The 24,134-nt window shown below is 32.2% G+C and overlaps 1 pseudogene; it reads left to right on the top strand.

Annotated features, from left to right (window-relative positions):
• The first annotated feature begins 23,472 nt into the window (after positions 1–23,472).
• On the top strand, positions 23,473–23,590 carry LOC120597331 (uncharacterized; annotated as a pseudogene).
• The last annotated feature ends 544 nt before the right edge of the window (positions 23,591–24,134 follow it).

The raw sequence follows: 24,134 nt of genomic DNA, 5'->3' as shown, positions 1-24,134 counted from the left end.
TTGTTACACACACAGGGACTTTAACGTATCCAGTCCAGGCTACTATCTCTAGGCTGTGTCCTTGGGCAGCTTTTAGCCCAGGAAAAGCATACAGAAGATACATTTCAAGCACAGGGCAGGGAGTGGAGAGCCTCCAGTTGTCTGGGCCCAGCTCATGGGTCAACCAGTTGTCAAGTCTTCTTCGTGACCTTCTCCAACACTTAGGATGGAGGAATAACTCAAGGGAACTGCAACATTAAGAAAATAAGTTGTGAAAATAAAAATAGAAGGAGGAGGAGAGCAACTTAGATGTCATATTGGCCAGAAAAGATGAAGGATTTGAAAACCCAGTACTGTTTGAAACATGTAGAGCAGTCAGGTAATACTACATTTGAAACGAGACCATTGAATATGGCAGTTGGGTAGCTATTAGCCATAAATTTAGCACCAATAGCTGGGAACAGAAAACAAATATAACAGTTCAAGGATAAAGATGGAGTAGGAATTCTAAGGAGGGAATCCCTAGGTTAGAATCCTGAGTTTAGCCCTTACTATCTGTACTACCTTGGAATATTGACTGAACTTCTCCAAAGCTCAAATTCTTTAAGCTTAAAAGGATTCTTTATTAAAAGAGTTATTTGGAGATTGAATAGACAATGCAGCAGAGTACATAGAATACAAAAGACCCTTAAATGTTAACTATTTACAATAGTTATTATTTTTTTCAATAAAATAAAAGTCAATGCCAATAGTAAGATAAAAGTGTCTTTGCCATTGTTATGGAGGAAAAATAATTGTAAGTCCCAGATCACTAAGAAACAGACTCTACATTTATAATGAGAAAGAAAAACAGCCCCTGATATTCGCACTCTGACCTAACATCACAACTAGGTCTTGGTGTTCCTCTGTTGAACATAAAAAATTTTATACTACATCATCAGACAAAGTCACTATGAACTTGATAGATTGAGACAATTTCATTATTTTGCCTAAACACAGACAAAACATGAATGTTGTTCAAAACACAAAATCCCCGACATCTCCACTACGGGCTAATATGATTGCTGCCTATTTATCAAGTACAGATTTGGGCTACTCTGCCCAACCTATGGATAAGATTTATTGAGAGATTCTATCATAAAATTTCCCCTGCTTTCTGAAAGGTTCAGAAAGTGAGCCCCTGCTTCACTGGACTGTCCCAAAAATCACCCTGTCAAAGCCTAAATCCTACAATAAGTCCTTTGTTAACATCCTCTTATTGAAATGCCCCATGATTGTCCCCTGGAGAAAATTCTCACTAACTGCAAAGAATGATAAACCCAACTTGCTTAACTATCGGTGTGTTCCTGGTAGTCTTTGGCTGAAAAGCATTGACAATAAATAGAAAATAATGTTGTAGGTGTGTGGTAAACATGTCTAAGTTTGGTAAAGCTTTTGGATCAGATGTTTTGTCCTGACTAGCTGTCTCACATCAGAGCATTATTTTTAATAACATACGACCATATTTTAGGCTATATTTACAATATTTCATGAAGTCCATCTTGTTGATATTTAATACTAGGCCTTATTTAAGATTCTATAACTATATTTGCATTTTATTCTCAATAAACAATACTTTTTTGTTGAATTGTAACATAAAGAAAGTGAATTTTCTATGTACTATCTTGTATTGTCAACCAAGACAAATTCCCCAGTGAAGAGAGTTAAGCCTTTTTTTTCTGAAGGTTTAGGGAAAATTGACCCAATATGAGTGAGTGTAAACTTTAGAGTTGTAGCCACAAGATTTCTGAGTCTAATAGACTGAGGATATCCAGCTTCAATCCTAGGTTATAGAGACTAAAGAATGAAGAATAAAACAAAGGATAAATATGAATGGAAATAAAAAAGGAAATCTTGGCGTGGAAAGGAACTAACACACCAAGTCACATTTTTTTCTTTCATCTCCTGTTCACTTTCAATTAACACTTCTGTTTTCTTCCCTTACCTCCATTCCCCCATTATTTTTTGCCCCTTTTTTCAAACAGTGTGGTGCTTTGTAATCCGAAGCAACTTCTCAGTTCCTACTAATAAATTTGGTATTCAATCATGACATATTTAACAGGCATCCAAAGGAAAGCTCCATATTTTAAGTCATAAATGGAATACCAAATAAATTCAATACAATGAGGTAATATTGATAATTATACAAGCAAACTATATACTTGGAATGAATATTTTAAAAGCTATAAAATGTTTTTGTATTTTTTGTTTATTATTTAAAAAAGAAAGGTTATTGATAGAACTAAAATTATAAAATGCCTATGTAAAGTACTATTTCCCATACTGTTTAAATAATGGCATATAAGAAAATTCTTTTCAGCTTTGTGAAAATAAATGGAACATGAATTATTATGTCCCTGATGCCTGAAACAATTTAGCTACTGTACCAATATGCCTTTTTGGCAAATCACTCCAGCTATTCTATAATTAACATAAAGGCTGCACATGGCAACTTTTGCCTGAACTTGTAGATTATATTATTAATTCCACATCAATTTTTTATCCTAAAACCAACCTACCAATATTTTCTCATCTCTAACCAAGTATTCAAAATTAATCAACTCTCTGAAACATCATGTTTAGTGACATTAGTGCAATGTGTCTGCCATAGCCAATCAGGTGAAACATCATTGTAAGGCAGGTATTTCAAAGATAGAATTTTAATCATTAATGAGCAAAAGGAGTAAAGTATGTACACTTTCAACTTTTCTTTTCTTTGAAGAATCTAAAGAGGACAGATATGAAAATTCAGTTTTATTCAAAGGTAGTTATTTAAATTTCAAATGGACTGTTTTATATTGCTAAATTTTAGATAAAATAAGTATCATGTAGTTATGTATCAATGTCATTAAAAGTAAAATATATTCCTTCTGTAATCAGTTTTTTATATCAGCTCTCTCTAATCCTCTATGTACCATTTTTTTCACATTCAATACATTCTTCACCCTACCAACTTCACCTTCAAAGATTTTATATCATTAGAGGAACATGAATAAGAATATGGCCACCGAAATATATATTTTAATTGTTTTAACATACTATATTGCTTTTCATCCTTTTATTAACCTAAATGTATATTTATATTTGAAATTCATTTTTTGTAGATGGTATACAGTTGTGTAATACTTGTTTATCCAATCTAACAAGCTCTGCCTTTTGAGTTTTATATTTAGATCATTTACATTTAGCTTGATTATTGATATAGCCAGGTATATATCTAATATCTTGCTATATATTTTTCATTTATTCCATTTTTTGACCCATTCATTTTACTTTTCTTTTTTAATTATTATTATTATTTTGGTTTGTCTTGCATTAACTATCTTTTTCTGTTGTTGATTTTATTTATCTCCACAGTTGGCTTACTAAATCTCTGTATGTGCATTATTTTATTGGTTACTTTGGAGTCAATACTATACATCTTTAATGTGTCACAATTTACCCTCAAGGGATATTACACCTCTTCATGAATAAGAACATTAAAATAATATACTCTATACTATTTCTCCATTATATAATTTCTCTATTTTACTTTGTATCTTATTGTTATCAAACATTTTACTTTTACACATATTATAAGCCCAAATTCATTATTATTATTTTCTTTAAATGACCAATTATTTTTTAATAAGATTTAAATGAAAATAATAAAATTCTATACCCATCCATATAATGACCATTTATGGTGCTCTTCATTCTTTGTATAGATCTATACTTTTATATGGCATAATTTTCTTTACTCCTGAAGAACTTCCTTAAATATTTATTTTAATGTGGATATGCCAGTGACACATTTTTTTCAGCTTTTGTATGTCCAAAAAAGTATTTCATCTTCTTTTATAAAATACATTTGTGTTTAGTATAAAATTCTATGTAAATAGTATATCTGATCCTTAGTCTTTCTGCTTGCATTTTTTGTCTAAAATCAGTTTGATTTGATCTTTCTTTATATCTCATTTAACTGATCATATCTTGTTGAATACTTAGAATGCATTCATAATAATGGTTTCAAGGTCACTGCCTGATAATTCTCAAATAGTCATCAGTTCTAGGTATGTTTTGACTGTCTTTTCTCTCCATTATGAAGCACATTTTGCCTGCTTTTTATGTGTCTTGCCAATTTTGATAAGATATTAGACATTGTGAATTTTGTCTACTGTGTACCGAATAATTTTGTTTTCCAAAAAGTTTTCTCGAGTGTTTTTCAGGGGCACAAATAAGTTACATAGAAACAATCTATTTACTACTGTATGTCTTGAATTTAGCTCTGTTCGGTGGAAGTGAAGCAATGCTCAGTCTTGAAGCAAGACAATTTCATATAGTCTTCCTAAATCCTCATGAAACCTGTTTTTTCAGTCTGGTAGGTGGTAAGAGGCACTGTTCTCAGTCCTGTGAGAGTGCTAGGCTCTGTTACCTCTAATGCTTCAAGTGGTTCTTTTCCCAAGGTCAGTTAGTTCTCTCACACAAATAAACTAATCACTACTGAGCTGAGTACTCAAGGGAGACCACCTGTAGATTTCCAAATTTTTCTCTCAGTGAAGAGGAGCAATACTGTCTTGTAAATTCTAGTCACCTTGCTGTTCCCAAACTCTTAGCCCCATGTCCTCAACTCAGGGGGCCCACTGCTTTCCACTTGTGCTCCCCTCCATACGCCATTTCCTAAAAATCTGTTTCAGGCTGTAACCTGAAGCAATATTAGGGTTCCTCTAATTTGTTTCTCATCTCTTCAGGATCACTATTCTTCATTGTCTAACAGCCAGCATCTTTCAAATTATTGTTTCATATATTTTCTTTATTCTTTGGTTGTTTTATGTAGGAGAATAGAGTATTCTGTTACTCTCTGTACTTATCTCGAATGGCAGTCCTAGCAATCTTTACACTGATATTGAATATTGATTTTAAAATTTATATAGAAATTCAAGGGGGCTAAAATAGCCACGAATTTCAAAAATTAAAAGAAAAACATGCTAAAAGGGTTTATACTACCTTTTTTCAATTTTTTTTCTTTAAAGCTGCATTAGTAAAAACTATTTGAAGAAAGAAAAACAAAAAAATATATAGTGGAATAGAATAGATTATCTAAATATATTTTACACATATAAGGTCAAGTGATTTTTGATACAGGTGCCAAAGTAATTTAATCAGGAGATATTGTCTTTTCAACAAATGATGCTAGATATCCATATGGAAAAAAATAAACTGCAACCATTACTTCAAACCAAACACAAAAACATAAAAATAATGTCAAAAGAGATCATAGACTAAAACATAAAGATAAAAACTATAAAACTTCCATGGGAGAAAAAAACCATAGAAGTAATATTTTCAACCTTAGGATAAGCAAAGATTTAGCAGGACTCAAAAAAAAAAGAAAGAAAAAAGAAAAAAGAAAAAAGAAAAAAGAAGAAAAGAAAAAAGAAAACGATTAAATAAAAAAATTAAACTTTAAAAAAATGATATCCGTTCTCTAAAAAATACTATTAAGAAAATGAAAAGGCAATATCTATCTAGAGGAAAATATTCACAAGGTGTATATTAGGCAAAAAGATAAAGTTCAAATAAAATTGACATAAAAACACTATTCAAAAGCATTATTTCTAAGAATTTTTATTTATAATCCATATTTGACTGCTTAACATCTATTTTCACTCTTTTCAATCCACTCTCTTTCAAATACTGCATTCAAAGCAGAATTTATATTTCATATATTTTGAGGTCATCCTCATTGCATCCAAAAATGTCTCTCATTTAGGAAAATGCATTCTTTCTGTAGAGAGAATTTAAATTGGTTCTAAATTTACATAAATATGTTTTCCTTTGGGATGAAACATTTGGTATATCATGTATGGTTTGCTACTAAAGTGAGAATGAAAGATGAAATATTTACTTTTAATTTGAGACTAGTGGTGAAACTTAGATGCATACCTCAATTTTAGGAGACTGGACTGATGACAACTGTCACTGAAATTCCTGGAACCCTGAGGTATAAGCTGTTTTTTTTGGCTTAGAAGTCAGCTTGTTCATTGCCTTTGTAAAATGCTGACTAACTCTTTCTCCCTGACCCACAAGTAGAGAGAAAGAAAAGAGAGAGAAAGAGGGGGGGATGCTCTGTCATGCTTCTAGTTTTATCTCAGAAAGATTCTAAAAAGCTAGTAAACCAGAAACAGATTAAGAACTACTCTAAAGATATTTAATACAATTTCAGGTTCATTAACTCTTATGGCAAAGTTTTAGACTTATCTTTAGTTTTTTATCTCTGTGTTTAACTGATTACCTGGGAGCTTTGAATTCTACTTGCTTCCTCATAAAGCCTTATCGCAAAATTGCAACCAAGCTGAAATGTAGGTCAACAATCAATAGGCATGTATTATGTCATTGGCTTATGAAAGTAGTCAATAACCATTTTTTTGAATGTTAACATCACATAAACATAAATATGAGCTCATTTGTTGTAGAAATCATGTTTTTTTCTTCTTTTAAACTCTCCAGAATTTCTGGTATAGAGCTGAATTCACAGACTCTTTTAATGCTTTCTAACCTAAGCATGTATATAGAGATTGCAAAACTGAACCCAAATTTTCATGCCTCTCTGCATCCTCTTCCAACATTATGTAATTTTGTAATGTCCTGCCATTCTGAATCCAGGCCTTTAGACAGTGGGATGTTAGTAAATGTATATACAGAGGCTTAAAAAATGTTTTCATATTTGCGCTCACCTTCTTATGCTCTTGTGTGTTTGCCAGGGGGAGCCAAAACAAGTTCTATTTTATCTCAAAAGAAAATAAATTAGGGAATAAAGCTGACCATTCTTATCATGCCAGTCGAAGAAAACCTAGATCAGCCAATAGACAGCCAACCTCTAGAATTTTGATCAAGCCCAGCTTTGATCAGCAGAAACATCTTACCAATCCCCCAGCTGACTCCAAATGTGTAAGCAATCAATGCTTATTATTCTATGCTGATGAGGTTGTGTAGTGGCTTGTTACTCGGCATTAGTGTGGTGATCAATTACTCATGCGGGTGCAAAGACATTCAGGTGTATTTTTTTTTTTTTTGATATGGAAAGAAAAAAGGTGAGAAGCTTTCTGATAAACTTGTTCATATTTTGAAAGGCTTATTTGCATTTAAAGGATAGATTTAACTTGATGTCAATATATTAATCTATACTTAGAGTATTTCCTGGGGTGTGAACAACAACAGGATGAGTATTGAAAATGGTAAGTAGCCTGCAAATTTTTTAGATGAGAACTAATTGAAGGACAAAAAAAATGGCACTCTAGCAAAGGAAAATACTTGGAGGGTAGCCAGGAGGCATAGAATTTTCCAGAAATAGACTTATGTAGGAAAAAATGTGTGTGTGTATATATATGTGTTTCCTCTGTTTCTCTAGAGAGTAGAATACAGGCGAACCCATGCATGTAAGTATCATAGGGAAATACATATCAGATGATACAAGTACTCAATATTTTGGACTCTAAAAATAAAATGTGCTCAAAAATCAAGTATACTAGATGTTTGCCAACATCAAGAATAGCTTTGGTAACCAAGGACCAATTTCATTTGTTGATGACCAAGAGCAAGGTAGAAATTTCAGGATACAGAGAGGCTAAGAGGGAAGTCAGCTGCTCTACTCAAAATACTATTATTCAAAGTTCAAATATTACCATACTAATATCAGCTATAGATGACCAGATAGATTCAAGTTTTGTCTCAAATCAAATATCAGCTTCATAGAGGAGAGAACTATTTTGTTCTCTAAACTTTTCTCTCCTGAAGCAGAAATGATTGGAGTAAAGATGTCCAAGTTCAGCTCCATTATCTTTTTTAAAGTGGATTCAAATCTAATTCATTGTAACAATAAAGATATAGCTAGTACGATATTTGAACAAATTTTTTTCCAGGACTCTGTATATTTGCAAAGTTCTCTTTGTTATAATACGAATTATATCCTTCTATGAAAAGTTTACACAGATTGTTACTGTGTAGCTGGAATTACCAGTAATATCTTTTATATTTTTCTCTGAGATTAAAAAAAATTATTGTGACTTTTAAGAAACTACAGGACTATAAAAGGGAATTTGACCAGAAGTATTCTAGAAGCATGACTAATAATCTTTAGGAATATAATAAAAATTATTCCTCATTCAGATAAGAGGTGGAATTTAAACCATTCCTAAGATTCTAATTTTTTACTTTAAAAATAGGTTAAAATCTAGTTCATAACATAAACATCATGTTTTATTTACTGGAATACTAAATAGAGGACTACGATCTATTTACCATGTAAAAACTAAAAAACTGAATCTCTCTTAGATGTCCAAGTGAGAATAATCATGATAGAGCCAGGTTTTACTTTCTACATAAGCAGGGCTTCATCATGGAGATCTGGTTGTATTGGAAAGCATCTTAAAGATATATTTGTGTGAGTGATTGGGAAAGTTGCTGATGAAGATTGGGGTCTGGCAGTAGAGAGAGAGGGATGAAAAATTTCTACTTAAACTATTGTTGGCAGTTCTAGTTCTTAGGAAGCATGCATTATGTTTCAAGTGGATGCTTCTAGAAGTAGGGAAGTTAATGTATTGAAATTTTCTACTTAGTTTATTTTAATATGCCCATGATAAATAAGGATATCCAACTTGCCTCCTATGCCATACTTACTCTTCTTTCAAATTTTCTAAACATCTATTAGCACATTAAATATCTCTTTCTTTCTTAAAACATTATATTGGATCTCAAAATGAACAAGAGAGAGTCTCATCTATCTGTCTTGAGTACTGGTTTGGAATAAGAACACTGTATGAGATGTTAGAAACAGGGAGCTCTTGTTGATATCTTTAAATATCTTGCTTGAAGAAAAGGCAGTAAACTGTCCCTTAGAGCATTAGAACTGATGGTAAGCCAGAGATGCAAATGGATTGGAAAATCATGTTAAGGAAATGCAGCTGAGCTTTACCAAGAGAGCAAGAGGATGATGGAGATATTGACAACAGCCAATGTGAAGAGATGCCAATGACTAGAGTCGATGGTAGTGTATTTTTATTTCTCATAAAATACCACCACAGAATTGGCGTGGATATATTCCTTTATACAATATCACAATGCCATAAAAAAAAAAAACACAGGAACACAACCTTTCCCACAGGGGGAAAATAAGGTGAAGAAGAAAAATTCTAAATATGACTAAGCTTATCCCTAAAATAAACTGTATCCTCAATGAATTTCCTTGGAAGTGAATTTTTTGAGAAGAAATTGAAAAGTTTTATGTCATCAAATAGAATGAGGCCTGAGATAGAGATTAAGCTTGGTCTTCAGAAAAAATTTGAACAGCAATATTTTTTGCATCACTGAGTTTGTGGGTTATAAAAATGGTCAAATACTTTTTTAATGTTGTAGTTTTTATTAATCAAAGTTCTGGGAAGTTATATACCCATTTCTAGAAGATAATATGTATTTAATGTGATCTGTACTTAGCATATTGTCTAGCGATATGAAAAATGATAATAAATCATTGCTTTTTATGTCTTGGTTTCTATAATGTTCTTCACAGAGTCAACATTGTTAAATATAATTGAAATAAAGTGTTACAATCACCACAAATTTCTCCTTTCAATTTATCATCCTTTTACTTTTTAGTGCCTCTCATCTCCACTTGCAGCAGGGAGAGAAGGAAATAAAAGTGAAATTATTTAAGTTTAAAAGAAAGATGTTTAAAGAAAAGAAATTTAAACAAAATGGAAGCTCTTATCATAGGTAAATGAATAGGGTTAGAGAAATTAAGAGCTTTATCCATAAGATGAGAAGAGCTGGATGTTACTCTGTATCAAAGACCTGAATCAAAATATGTGTTTTAAAAAATGAGATGATTTATTTTTTCACAAAACAGTATTATGGTAGAGCAGCTTCAGAGATAGTTGTTGAGACAATAATGTCACCAAGAACGAAGATTATTTCTTTCTCTCTGTCACCTGAGCATTTTGACTCAGTTATCTCAGAATTGGAAGCTGGCCACTGTAGCCCAGAGCATTACTTACAGAAATGGTCATGTGATATGAAAAAAAAAAGAACTAATTTCTCCTAATTTCCTCCTAGTCAGACAGACCTTTCTCCTGTCTCCTCTCTCTGCCTTCTTCTCCTCCTCCTTCTCTTCTTATTTTTCTCTCTCTCCCTCTCTTTCGGCAATCCTTGCCCAGAGTCTTTCAGATTATGACACATACTATGCTTCTGCCTAAACCACAAAAGGAAAGAAAGATTATTCGACTCTTAATTGCCTGAAAATGTTGGGGATGGGGAGGCACGTGAGTGGATATTTGTTGGCTGATAGATAACAAACGAAGTTCCTATCCTTGAACTTGAGGGGAGTAAAGGCTGCTGTGTTTGCTATATACACAATTGCAGGTAACACTTGTTCTATGTTTAAACATTCTTTGGGGTAGAACTATAATACTGTGTAAAGCAGGAAGTAGAAACTGTTTAAAGGATCAAAGAGAAATAGCAATTCTATATTTGGATTGTCAGATGATAATCAAAAAGCACATTAAATTCTCTCTGGAAAGTATAGCAAAAGCAATTATTTCATGTGGCTATAGGAAAATGGCATATACAGTCATTTTCAACTGCCACTCTGCTAATAATCTAACGAAACTAAAGTTACAAGTAATAGTTGAGTATCAGCAATCACACAGAAGAATAGATAGAGGTTAATATATTGCTGTAACCTTCTTAACATACTTTCTAAATTGAGTAAGTATAACTCACTAAATCATTAAATAATCAAAGAATACTCACTAAAAGACTCATTAAATTAATATTTTAATATGTCCATGTTGCATTATAAAAAGGATCTATTATTTTGCATTAATTTCTTAGTTTAAGGCAAATAAATGACTTTGTATATTAAATAAAAATATTGAGGGATTGATACCTACAGATAAAAAGGTAAATAGTACATAATTGATATATTAAATATTACCTTAGAAGTAACCGCATTCTAAAATGATTTGTTATATCTCATGCAGGAGAAAGTGGTAGAAGGAAAAATAAAAATTGACTTATCCAAGAAAAAAGGCAGTTATCACTCTATTGGCATTTTTTGTAATCTGAGGAAAGCATTTGATTAAACAAACAAACAAACAAACAGAAAAATCAGCTGCACCATGGAAATAACATACTGCATACATAACTTTAAAAATATTCCCTTACTCGATATTTTTTATTATGATCCTCAGGTAGAATTTAATTGCATTTAAAGCCAATTAGCAAAGGTTATGTTATATCCTCCAATGCGGCATTCTCGAGTAATCGGACATGAGATACAATTCCAGTGACTCTCAAATAGCATGAAAATAAATTAAGTTAGTATGTTAGAGAATCTAAGCTAAATTAGGTCATAATCATGAAATATATATTTCAATACTTTTATTTGCTTATAAATAAGAAAAAAGTTTTCATTGGAAATTATTATTCAAGCTAATAAATTCTGTTAGAATACAGAAGGAAACTCCTTTATAAGAGAGGACAAGAGGAGCAGATATATAAGCAGATAAAAGTATGAGCTTTGATTAGTAAGAGACACATTCCTTGAAAAGTTCCTAGGTCTGCTTCTATTATATGAGACTAAAAGAAAAAAAAAAAAGCTATAACTCTAAATACAATATCACTCGTATCTCAAGTAAAACAAAGAGAAGAGATAACTTTAAAAAAATATGCAGCAGAGCTACTCAAGAGACATTTCCTGGAGTCACTGATTTATTTTTAATTGAAGTAACATTGTTTAATAACATTATATGAGTTTCAGGTATACGGCATAATTCATTATCTGTATATACTATAGCATACTCACCACCAAAAATCTAGTTTCCATCCATCACCATACATTTGACCCCTTTTACCTATTTTGTACTTCCCTGCCCTCTTCTTTACTGATAACCATCAATTCGTTGTCTATACCTATGAGTTTGTTGTTTTGTTTTATTTGCTTGTTTGTTTCTTTTATATTTTATATTCCACATGAGTGAAATCATACAGTTTTTGTCTTTTTTCATCTGACTTATTTCACTTAGCATAATACTTTCAAAGGCCATCCATATTGTTGCAAATGGTAATATTTCACCTTTTTATATAGCTGAATACCAGCCACTATGGAAAACAGTATGGAGGCTCCTCATAAAAGTAAGAATAGAACTACCGTATGATCCAGCTATTCCACATTTGGGTATTTATCTAAAGAATATGAAAACACAAATTCAAAAATACACATGCACCCCTATGTTCATTGCAGCATTTTTTACAATAGGCAAGATTTGGAAACAACCTATGTGTCTATCAATAGATGAATGGATAAAGATGTGGGACACTGATTTTTTTTAAATGTCAAATTTTGATAATACATGCATCTGATCATGAACTACTACAAAGGACTAGTATGGATTTATAAAAATGGCAAGTATCAAGAAAGCTAAACATTAAAGTTTATTTGCCAACAAAAAACAACAAAAAATGTCAGAGAAAAATGTATTAGTCTTCATTATCAAAAAAGAACCAGAATTTCTGTACCGCTTTTTTAGGAAGTGATAAAATAGCATGATAAGAAGGCAAAGAAAAGGCACAACTGTTCACCATGGTTAGAGAGAAATTGTAAATTGTGTGTGAAAGCCAGAGACATTTCAGGATAGAACTTGAGGTCTTAGAGATTAGGGAATTCATTGTCATCAAAAGCATTCAAAGAGAGATGGTATCATGCAAAATGTGAGTTGTTAAGCTAAAAGGATGTTGAATTTCCTTTCAATGCTGAGAATTTTTGATGCCAGCATGATTGTCAACTAGGCTTTCTGAAATAGAGTGTTATAATATGCAAAAAAAGAACACAGATTTCACAGGTAAGCTCACATGTTGCTAGATGTTCTTTATTAATTAGGAAATTATCAAAATGAAGGATGCTCCCCTAAAGTAACTTGAGATCTTTAAAGCTTTGCCTACTAAACACTGGTAAGCAAAATACATCAATCATTAAGGATCACATATTTTACAGGCATAACAGAAACTACAAAACATAAATATGCCTGAAAAATATAAGATAGAGAACTTGAAGTTGCATATTTCTTCTGAATAATAAGTGGTCTATGTGTTGATTTACATTCTTTTATAGATTAGAGCTTGTTGATCCAGGAATATTGTTCATTGTAAGTAAAAGGAGAATATTCATGAAATTTTCAAGAGTTTTTCAGGTGGCACTATCATTCTGTTTTAAAAGAGCTGGTAAGATAATATCACTAAGTAAGGTATAGAGAGTGTGATAGACTTACTTTTCCTAGTAACAGGATAAGGGTGGACTTATAAAAATTGTTATGGAAATAGGCTGAACCTATAAAAATGCTTCTGGAGTAACATTTTCCTAGTAGTTTATGGTAATTTTATCAAATCAATAAACCGAGAGTGCCTACATTCTGCGGAGCACAAAATCACACCAGTCTGTTTCTACGGAATCTTAAGATACAGAACCTAAAAGGAAAAAGCACTGACATATCATATTTACTTTAACCTATATTCAAAAGCAGAACACTAGATTTTTGAGACACATAACTGCTGCCAGCTGTTATTTGTACTTTTCGCTATTTACACTTTCCCCTACATAGAGTAGCTGTTCTATTTAAATTAGAATCCTCTGAAAAATTTTCACTTCTGTTCTATTGGTAATTCTGCCAAGCACTATTAGCAGGACCACACCTGGATAATATCTGTGGTCACAATTGCAGTTCATGTGTTCATGCTTTTCAAAAACACATCATTTGTTGGCTTGCCATCATCCTGTTTTTCCTCACCTAATCCCATTCTCTCTGCTCCATAATAGTTTTTCATGATATTCATGGTTTCTAGAAGTGTAATTTGATAAAAAGTTATGTCTTCTATTTTTTAGTTTAGCAGCACATTAGAGAATCTATAGCTTCCTTTTAGTTATGCTCATTTTCATTTGTTGTTATTTTTAGCTTAAATATGATGTTTATAAGGGCAGGAGTTAGGTTTTGCGCATCACTAAATGTCAGAAATTATCTCAGTGCCTGGGAAACAGTACATAATCGATGTATACATGTTGACTGAAAGGACAAATAAATGAATTCCAAATTAAATGCTAAATAATTATCAGTATTTATCATATTAGAAATTTAAACTGGTAAATACTTAAAATATTTAATTCATTTAAAAAAATAATAAATTCATTACAGGTTAGTATCATATTTTTTTTAAAAAGTAATAACAATGACATTGGTTTACATGTTTACAAATATCTTTAATTTCTGGCTAAATAGAATTGGGTTCTCATATTTCTTCTACATTCAGTCTGTTGTGATGTCATATGTCACAGAGCCACTGGAGAATTCCACTGTACATCTGTGACAGAATGGGAGTGGAAGGGGCGGATACTGTCTTAGTATTACTGTGAAAATAGTTTTGACCTCATAGACCCTGTTAAGGTCTCTGAGATTTGCTGAGGTTCCCAAACCACCCTTGAGAAACCTCGCCTATAACTTTCTGAGTAAATATTATCACATTTAACCTGTGAGGAAATTAAACCTCATTGAGATTAAACGACTTACCAAAGATGACAGAGGAAGTAAATGATGGTTGCAGAATTAAACTCCAATCTCTTGATTCCAAAGTCAGAGTTTATCCCAGTTACCACACTTACCCTGCCAACATTTTTAACCACAACTTATATTTTCGTTTATATTTGTGACAGAGTATCCATTGACCAAGGGAGTAGAATTTCAACAGTTAAATCTCAAACAGCTCTACATAATACTTTGCTACTAATTAATTTGCATATGTTAGAGAAAACAGAAAACTCACAAGCAAGTTCTGTTGGAGGTGCCACAAGAGAAGGAGTCTGACACCTGTTTGGTGAAAAGCTGTTCAGGTGATATTATGAGAGGAAGGGGCTAGAGATCAGGGACACCAAGGGATAAACAGGAAAACATGGCCAATACATGAGAAAAAAAATCATTCCTTCTCTGGGAGAAATTGACAAAATTTTATCCACCTGAATCTTGGATTTCTACGTGGCCAAGTAAAGCTACTTTAAAGGACAAGATTGATTCCAGAGGGGCAGAAAAGATTCGGTCTATATTTAGTCATTGATAAGGAATAGAGAGACCCCCAGGAAATGAGCAACTTGGCAGTATGTAAAATTGAGGGTTCTCATTGTCATTTGGCAAGCATTAAATTAATGATATTTTATGTTAATTAATGTATTAATATAAATCTGTGGTGAGAGAACCTGTCTCTGAGCTGTATTTAATTATTCTCAAAAGTGTGGTAAAGGACAATGATATGCAAACTCAGCAATATTCCTTGAAACTAATTACCCAGGGAAATTTTTCTAAGAATGTAGTGACACAGATAGATATTCTATAGTTTCATGTGCCAAGATTTCCTTTAAATTTTTGAAGCTGAACTATTCAAATGAATAAAAGATTACCTTTTTAAAAATGGCTATGTTTTTCCAGAAGTAATAATATTGTAAAATATATAATCATTTTACATCAGTGTGTGGCAATAATAGCATTAAATACTGAGAAGTTATCATATGCTAGACATTGTACTATATCCTTTACCTGGATTGGTTTATTAACTTCTCACAATACATCTATAAGGATGGCACTCGGGTTATCCATACTATTTTATATGTGAGGAAAAAGAAACTCAAAAAAGTTAAGTAACTTAATAAATGATGAGGCTAAGATTTGAACCCATAAAAGTTTATGTTTTTAACTAGCATGTTTTATTAATTTGATGATATTGAAGCAGAAGAATAAGCTATGACTTGATAGAATAAGGTCACCTATTTGGCTCTTAATTAGATACCAGGACCCATGCTGCCCATACACGCCCTGCTTGGGCCGTTGATCTCTCTTGGTGGAAATGCTTTCTGACTTTATTTTCAGATTGTTATATAATATATTCCTTTTTCCAGAGTATTGGAATTTTTGGAAAAATCTAAAGATCAAGGTTTGCTCAGAACTCTTGGTGAGCATGTATATATGTTTTGGGTTTTTTTTTTTTACCCCTTTAAAGGCAAAAAATAGAACAAGAACCAACAGAAAAAAAATGCACAGTACCTTTGATGTCTGGCATCAAAAAAAAAGTTTGAATGTAACCCCTAAAGAGGCTAGTTTCTCTTCTTCCTCTTCCTTCTCCTTTTGTCTTCAACAGAAACCTAGTTACCTACTAGGTGCTTGACCATTGGCAGGTCACACTCTGGCTCACTTGTAAAATAATTTAGTTAAACTAGATAATAATAATAGTAATGATCATGATGATTATAATAAAGTTAATCGTTCTATAATGTGTAACAAACTCCAGTTACATACTATATTTTACTGTGTTCAGATATTTAATTCTTACATTAATCCTAAAAAGTAGGTGCCATTATGATACGCAAGTTACAGATTAAAATAATAAAAGGATAGAGAGGTTAAGAAATTTGTCCAACACCAGTTAGTAAGTGGCTGAGCCAGGGTTAGAATCCACATGCTGACTCTGGAATCCATGACTTTAACAACTATTCAAAATTGATTTAAACCAACACTGCATTTTATCCTTTTCCAATATTCTCTAATTTTTTCATTAAGAGAATGAGTAAAGAGTACAATAATGTGACTTAATAACCACTGAAATTTCAATATACTAAAATAATGATATATTTTTAAGAGTTTTACTAAGATAACTAACATTTCGAATTTGGAAAAGAACAAATGATTCTATGGCAAAGTCACATTATAACCATAGATTATAAACAGGAAGTTATAAATGGCAATGTCTAGCAAACCAATATTTCTGTTGCAACATTTCATTGGACTGAAAATGTCAGCTTTTGTTTGATAACATGAACCAATGCTAATGCCCTATTTCTGGTTCTTAGACACACCAGGAGACTGATCCTAGGATAATGGAATTCACTCCCATTGATCTCATAGTGGAATGTGTCTTAAGAATTGGTACGATTAAAAAATTTTTTTAAAGCATTTGTCCACAAAAATGCCAGTATCTAAATAATTGTAAATCAAAATTGGGGATGGGGGATTAGTAACCATGTAGGAAAATACGTGGTACACACAAAGCCGAGCACAGAAAGAGAAATAAAAAGGCACTTGATTTAGTTTGCCTTTACCATATTCTCCCTATTACAATTACATAAAAATTCCATGAGATAGTGCAATAAAAATAGACCCCTACTGCTCCATTTGCCCTTTTTGGCTACCATAACATTTAAACTTTAAACATGCAAAATCCAGCTCTGAATGGTCCATGATCAGTTTCACTTCATCTGCTTTGTTTGTTTGCTTTTAATTTGCTTAGGTGTTCTGAGTCATACTTCTATACCCAGAAGTTTCCTCTCTAAAACATTTATGAAATTTCATTACACTAAAGCCAACGGTCCACAGGTTGTTTCAAACAAGAGCATAAGATTAAATTTTGATAAGTTTTATTTTGCTTTATAGATACATGTATATTACTGAAACATAAAAATAAATCTAATAGAATTCAAAATTTCTTTGCAACCAGTCATTAACTTATCTTTCCTATGACTTTGATATTACTTTAGGAATATATTTCTTTGGTAGCACATTAATATATTTATCAGAACCAATGTTTCTAATAGACCATTACATATAGTACTTCCTTTTATCTCTAATATATGAAAAACTGTACCTTGATTATAAAATGACTATCTTATGAAAAAATCATTTGCTTTGCAGAAAGTGTTACAATTGGGTCTCATATAACAGGTCTCTATTGCAGTTGAAATACAATTTGATATTTTCCAAAGTTATTTAACTAATATTTCAGACATATTTACTTGTTAAAAAGAGACACACCTGTTTTTGGTTTATTTGTGATTAAAAATAGTTTTAGTATATTGTACTTTCTTATAAAGATAATGCACACATTTTTCAGAAAAAAAAAAGGAAATAGAGAAAAGGGAAAAAAAATCACACCAATCTCATCCTCCTACAGTCATTCTTATCATTAATTTCTAATTTATAGTGAAAATGCTGGTTTTTATTTCTGGATCCTCAACATGACTATAGCCATATATTTTAAAGCAATGTCCTCTTATTGCCTCATATTTATTTAGCAAAAATTCCTTTAATATGACCAATTTTTAAGACTCTTACAAATGTGAAGGTGCTAGGTTTGGCGAGTTCTACTTTGGTTTATATTTTACTTTTATTTCTTATAATAGTAGTAAAAATATGGTAAAAGAATCTTTCAAAGGTTAATGGAGGCCCTGAGCACTTACGATTTTCAAGTTTCGGTGATGTTATTTGTAGATAATATCCAAAACAAATTTAGATTTCTTCATAAATATCAGGCCAATGTGTACCCCCAATTCACAAAAGGAGCGAATGTTGACATTACAATATCACAGCATTTGTCCTCCATCTTCAATTTGACTGCATGAACTTCATATTCGGTGACTGCTGTCAGGGACATGTTCAGTGGCCATGCAACAAACAATCCGAATTAACTTTATGGTCTTAATTCGATCCTCTCGGGCAATTTGCTTTAAGCAACTGAGCAAAACATGCCTGAACTGAGTACACTTTTATAGGTTGAAACAATTTAAAAGGGTCACACAGATAGCGTAGACCAGATACAATGTACATAGTAACAAGAATATAAATTATCACCTATTAAATGATAAAATAAAATTAAATCCTTTGCAAAATAAAAGATATGATTCTTCTCTGATGCAACTCTTTATTTTACAACACTTTCAAGGCATCTAAAGTCATGTTCTTGTGTTTGTATTTATGTGTGCAGAGATAAATGTATATGGTATCTCGTGTGTATATGAGGTAGTCTGCAACACCAACAAATATAAAATGTATAACTATTGACCATTTTCGATTTACCCATATGATAAGGTAAAATATATACCAAGATTGTAGAATAAAAATTGCAAGATCAAAGATTTTGTTATTTTGTTATATAGTTCTTTATATCAAGAGCGGCACAAGTACCTGCAAAAGGGACTTGTGATAGTATACGAACTGTGATAGTATACCTCATTATCTCTACCAGAAAGCAAATAAAGAACCCACATTGACAATGGATTGGCCAGATGATATCACCCAGAAAATGTACTTTCTTTTTGTCTTTTTTTTTCCTAAACCATATATGTGTTTAGAATAGACAACATCTATATTCACATGATAATGAAACAAGGAGATTGTCTTGCTATAAACACTCTTCCAAAATATTAATTTTGATATTCATTTTTTAACTTACTTTTATCAGGTTTTAATAGGAATAAAGCTTTCATATATGGTTGCTGTAAAAAATTCAAACAATATAGTATATAAAGGGAAAAAGTAAAAATGTATATACCTAATTCATGTAACAGTGCTGTCTGTTTTCTTCAAGGCTTTTAAAATACATTTACATAATTTTATAGTTATTTTTAATATAAACTACGTATGTATATATATATATTACTTTGGCCAATTTTTACTCCTTATGAATAATAACAGTACTCATGTATTCTTATGTATTTTTGAGCAGATTAAATTAACACTGAATTATGTAAATTGTGAATATATATATGTGCACACATATATAAAATATACGCTTCACACACGAAATATATATAAAGATATATATAAAATATCCAGGTTTGTTTTTTTTACTGATGAGTATTTAGGTTATATCTAGATTGTTGCTATAGTAAACAATATTGAAATGAATATCCTTATAAAAAAATCTTTTGGTAATTATTTTGTAGTTATAATAATATCATAAGGATAACGTGCTAGAAAGTTGCCGAGGAATACTATCCAATAAAAGTTACTGATGGTATGTGTCTTTTACAATTTTTTCATAATTTGGAGTTGTCTTTTTAATGGGCGCACTCTACGAGGGTAATTCTTTTCCCCATGCAGCCTATGAGGCTTGGATTTCATAAGGCATAGAACAGATATAAGATCATTTTCCTGGGAGCTTGTGTAATCCTTCTTCCTTAATAACAGGGTTATTATATCTAATTGAATGATACATGTATTTAAATGTGACCTTTTTGTCATGCCACTGGCTACAAATTTGATTTGCCCAGTTATATCTTGTTGGGAAAGAGGACAGATTCTTTTTGAATGTATATAAATAACAACATTCTACAAAAAGTAAAGTGACTCAGCAAATGTGCTTTGTACAATATTTGCCTTAGTCCAGCTTCTTCTCAAAAAGTAGAATCTGAGACATGGACTTGCATGTCCACATTATCAAGCTGTGTACAACTGGCCCTTTATAATGTTTGACTTAGTCTTATTAAGAACACTATACTGAAAGAGCAGTTTTTTCTGAACTATATTGTTTTATCATTATAAATTTTCTTCAATTTATAGCTTAAATATTCTATATATGTATGCTGAGACATCAGCATGTAACTAAATGAATAATTTAAAGTGTTTAAAATATATTAACCTTAGTGTACAAGACAATGCCTGTACTATAGGGCATTAACAGGAATTAATCACAATAAATTTCTAACATGGAGCTTAATAAACAGACAAAAAGATGTCCTTTATTTTGCTACTACTGAACCTAGTACACCTTCAGCCCTGATATACTACTACCTGCAAACTCCTAGTCTGGATCCTATGCCTCAGAATACCCTCTCGTCCTCTTTTTGAAGTACCTGCCTCCATCTGCCTAGGCCCAGCAGAGGTCCGCAGAGGTGTTCAGGCAAGACAGTACAAGGTCAGATTTGCTTCTGCATTAGCTCCAGATCCAACATGGGATCCACTCTGTTTTTCCCCTCAGAGTATTCTCCTACCCTCTATCCCATGCATGGATTCCAGATCACTGGAACTTGATTCTACATGGTTATCCCTGAGCCCCGTGGCTCGGCCCTAGCAGTTCATTCCCCACTGCAGGCCAGTGATGCATTTCTTTCACAGAAGTAAGCAAGATTAACCTAGCAGAATGGTGCTGACATTGATAAGAAAGGTATTTGGGATGATTCTCATTCACAGGAGACATGAGACAAGTTCACTACTCTGGAAAATATACAGATATACAGTCTGCTATCAAACCTTCAGTTCAAGCCACATATATGGCTTTATTTGTCAGTCTTTCTATTATGATAACCATCTCTTGCCTATACTACTCAAGGGCAGCAGGGGTGACAGGAAATGTCTTTTATCCTGTGTGTCCACTCCTCCCCGCTTTTCACTGGCACTCAGATTGGTCATTCCATGCCCTCCACAGGTCGTACTCCAGGAAATACACCTATTTCCTACAAGGATGTAAGAGATTGTTGTTCTGCAGTGCATGGACTCTCCCAATTGATGTCCACTCTTGCTCTTTTTCAAATGATAATACTGTGCTTTTCAAGGCTGGTGTTAAGCCAAACCTGAGGAACAACAATCATTCTTTTCATGAATAGTACTACTCTTCTTATTCCACCCATGGTTCCTTGCCCAACTCACTCTCTGGTGACAGTGAGTGGTGGTGGGGAGTGCGGTAAACATTAAAAAGGCCACATTCTGGTAATGCACTGACTACAGCCTAAAGAGTTAAGAGAAGTTGTGATTGGACGATGTGCTATTCTACATTTATACTACAAAATTCTGAACGATACATTTAACGTAACCAGAAAAAAAAATGCATTTACATTTTATTGCATACTCTGGGCAAGTGTTGCATTTGTGGTCATTATTAATGAAACGTAATGACAATCTTAGAATTATTGGAAGCCAGCATTAACTGGAGGCACAATGGATGGATGATGTAGCAGCACCATGAGTAATGATGTGACCAGGTTTAAACAAATGGTATTGGAGAACTGCAGAAGCAGGATCTATGCTATTTCAATACAAGCAGTTTCCCAAGAGCCATGTAGGTAATAATAGTACTGTTAACTTTTTATGTGGTAGGAGATGGGAAATTAGCGATGAATGCACAATCAATAATAAAGAAAATGAAGAGATATTCTTAGATCTGAAGAGGAAGAGATGGTGCCAGAACAACATGAAGAATCTTCATATTCACTGAGCTGATGATCAGCAAATATTTAAGTACATTTTCTCTAACAATCTAAGTTATTGTTGATAAATTACAATATACTATATTTCACAGTGGCCCATGAATTTTGTAATTCATTTTTAATTACATTGTTTGTATACATAGGAGTCTCATAAAAAAAAAAATATATATATATATATATGTCCAGGGCCCACACACCCTAGAAGTGACCTTGCCATATGAGCAAACTCCAAATCATCTTTAATTTTCTTAAAGTGATAAAAGTTAATTTGCTTATGAACATTATTGTACTAGTTATCTACTGCTGTGTAGGAGATTACCCCCAAAATTTAGCAGCTTAAAACAATAAGATCAGAAATATAAGAATGGCTTAGATGAATGGTCCTGGCTTAGGTAGCTGAAACACATTCAAGTCGTTGCCATGTAGGCCCTTCCCAGGGCTGCTCACATGTCAGCTGGCTTCCTCCAGAGTAAATGGTCCTAGAAAAGTGGGCATGTTGGAGACAGAGTTACAGCTTCTGCATATCCTAATCTCAGAAGTTATATCCCATCCTTATTGCCATACTCTATTCTTTAGAAGTGAGTCACTAAGTCCAGCTTATACTCAAGGGGAAGAGAATAAAGATCTACTTCTTGAGGAGAAGAGTATCACAACATGTGTGTACATATTTTTTCCAGCCTTATTGAAGTATACGTGACAAATAAAATTATATATATTTAAAATGCATACATGATGATATACATTGTGAAAGGATTACCACAAATTAATGAACAAATTCATCACCTCACATTGTGTGTGTGTGTGTGTGTGTAGTGAGAAAACTTCAAAAATTCAGCACATATATATATATAGAATATATACACACATACATACAATGTGTACATATTTTTTTTAATTCCACAATGACCTATGCATCTTTTACAAGTTATTAGGCATTGTCATTTCATAGTGTACAAAAATAATAATAAATAACGAGCAAGAATATATATTTAGCTAGGCAACCCAGTGTTTTTGTTTGTTGGTTTATATGTATTTTCTATCATTTTAAATCGAAATCTATTTAGAAATTGTGGAGGCAGACAAACTATATATTGGTAAATTCAATTAATTATAATTTTATAGTTTTATATCAGTTAAGGATTTTGGAAATTATTTTTAAACCGATATTTCTATAAGAAGCATATTTATTATGATGATTTTGGTTGTAAGGTGATGATTTGTATTTTTTTCCACATAAGCAGTATAAATGTTTTTATATTCTATTCTAAAAAACAATATAAATTTAGTTGAACATTGTGTTTTATAATCATATTAATTTAATATATTTGGAAAGGATTATAACTTAATAGAATCATATATCCAAGGAATTAGTAAGTTTAAATTAATTAAGATATTTATAAAAATTCACTCAGGTCTATGGCCATGCCACCTTGAACAAGCCCGATCCATTCTGATCTCAGAAGCTAAGCAGGGTCGGGCCTTGTAGTACTTGGATGGGAGACCACCTAGGAAGACCAGGTGCTATAGGCATAAAAAATTAAAAATTAAAAATTAAAAAATTAAGGGATCGTAAGCTGACAAGTTCGTTGCAATCTGTGAGGTTAACCAAGGGTTGCCTTGCCTAAAAAAAAAAACTCAAATTTTGCACAAATTACATTACACTAACATTTTTGGACTGTGATAAAATCAAGATGAAATGTAAATTAGCTAACCTGAATAATTTGCTCAGCTATTCATTTGATTAGAAATATTACAAATAATTTTTTAAACCTTAAATTTTGTTTAACATCACCAAAGTTCTCAAGATTTTTTCTACCAACCAGAAGTCAATTTTAATGTATTTGCTTCATATGCTATTCCCTGTCAACCAGTCTTTATCTGCAACTTGATCCTTTCTATGAGTTGATGTTTTTTTTTAATTTAAAGAACAGCACTTTTGAATCATTTGGATATTTTTTTCTATTTCTAATTATTGAGTTTTGTTTTGTTTTATTAGCTTTGATTCATGTGAGTACTTGTTAGTCTCTCTATAAGTCAGTCAAAATTGAAGCTCCAAGGGGCTTGATTATCTAAT

Source organism: Pteropus medius, unplaced genomic scaffold, assembly GCF_902729225.1.
Source record: "Pteropus medius unplaced genomic scaffold, Ma_sr-lr_union100, whole genome shotgun sequence".
Classification (NCBI taxonomy): domain Eukaryota; kingdom Metazoa; phylum Chordata; class Mammalia; order Chiroptera; family Pteropodidae; genus Pteropus; species Pteropus medius.
This window is presented reverse-complemented; position numbering and strand designations above follow the sequence as displayed.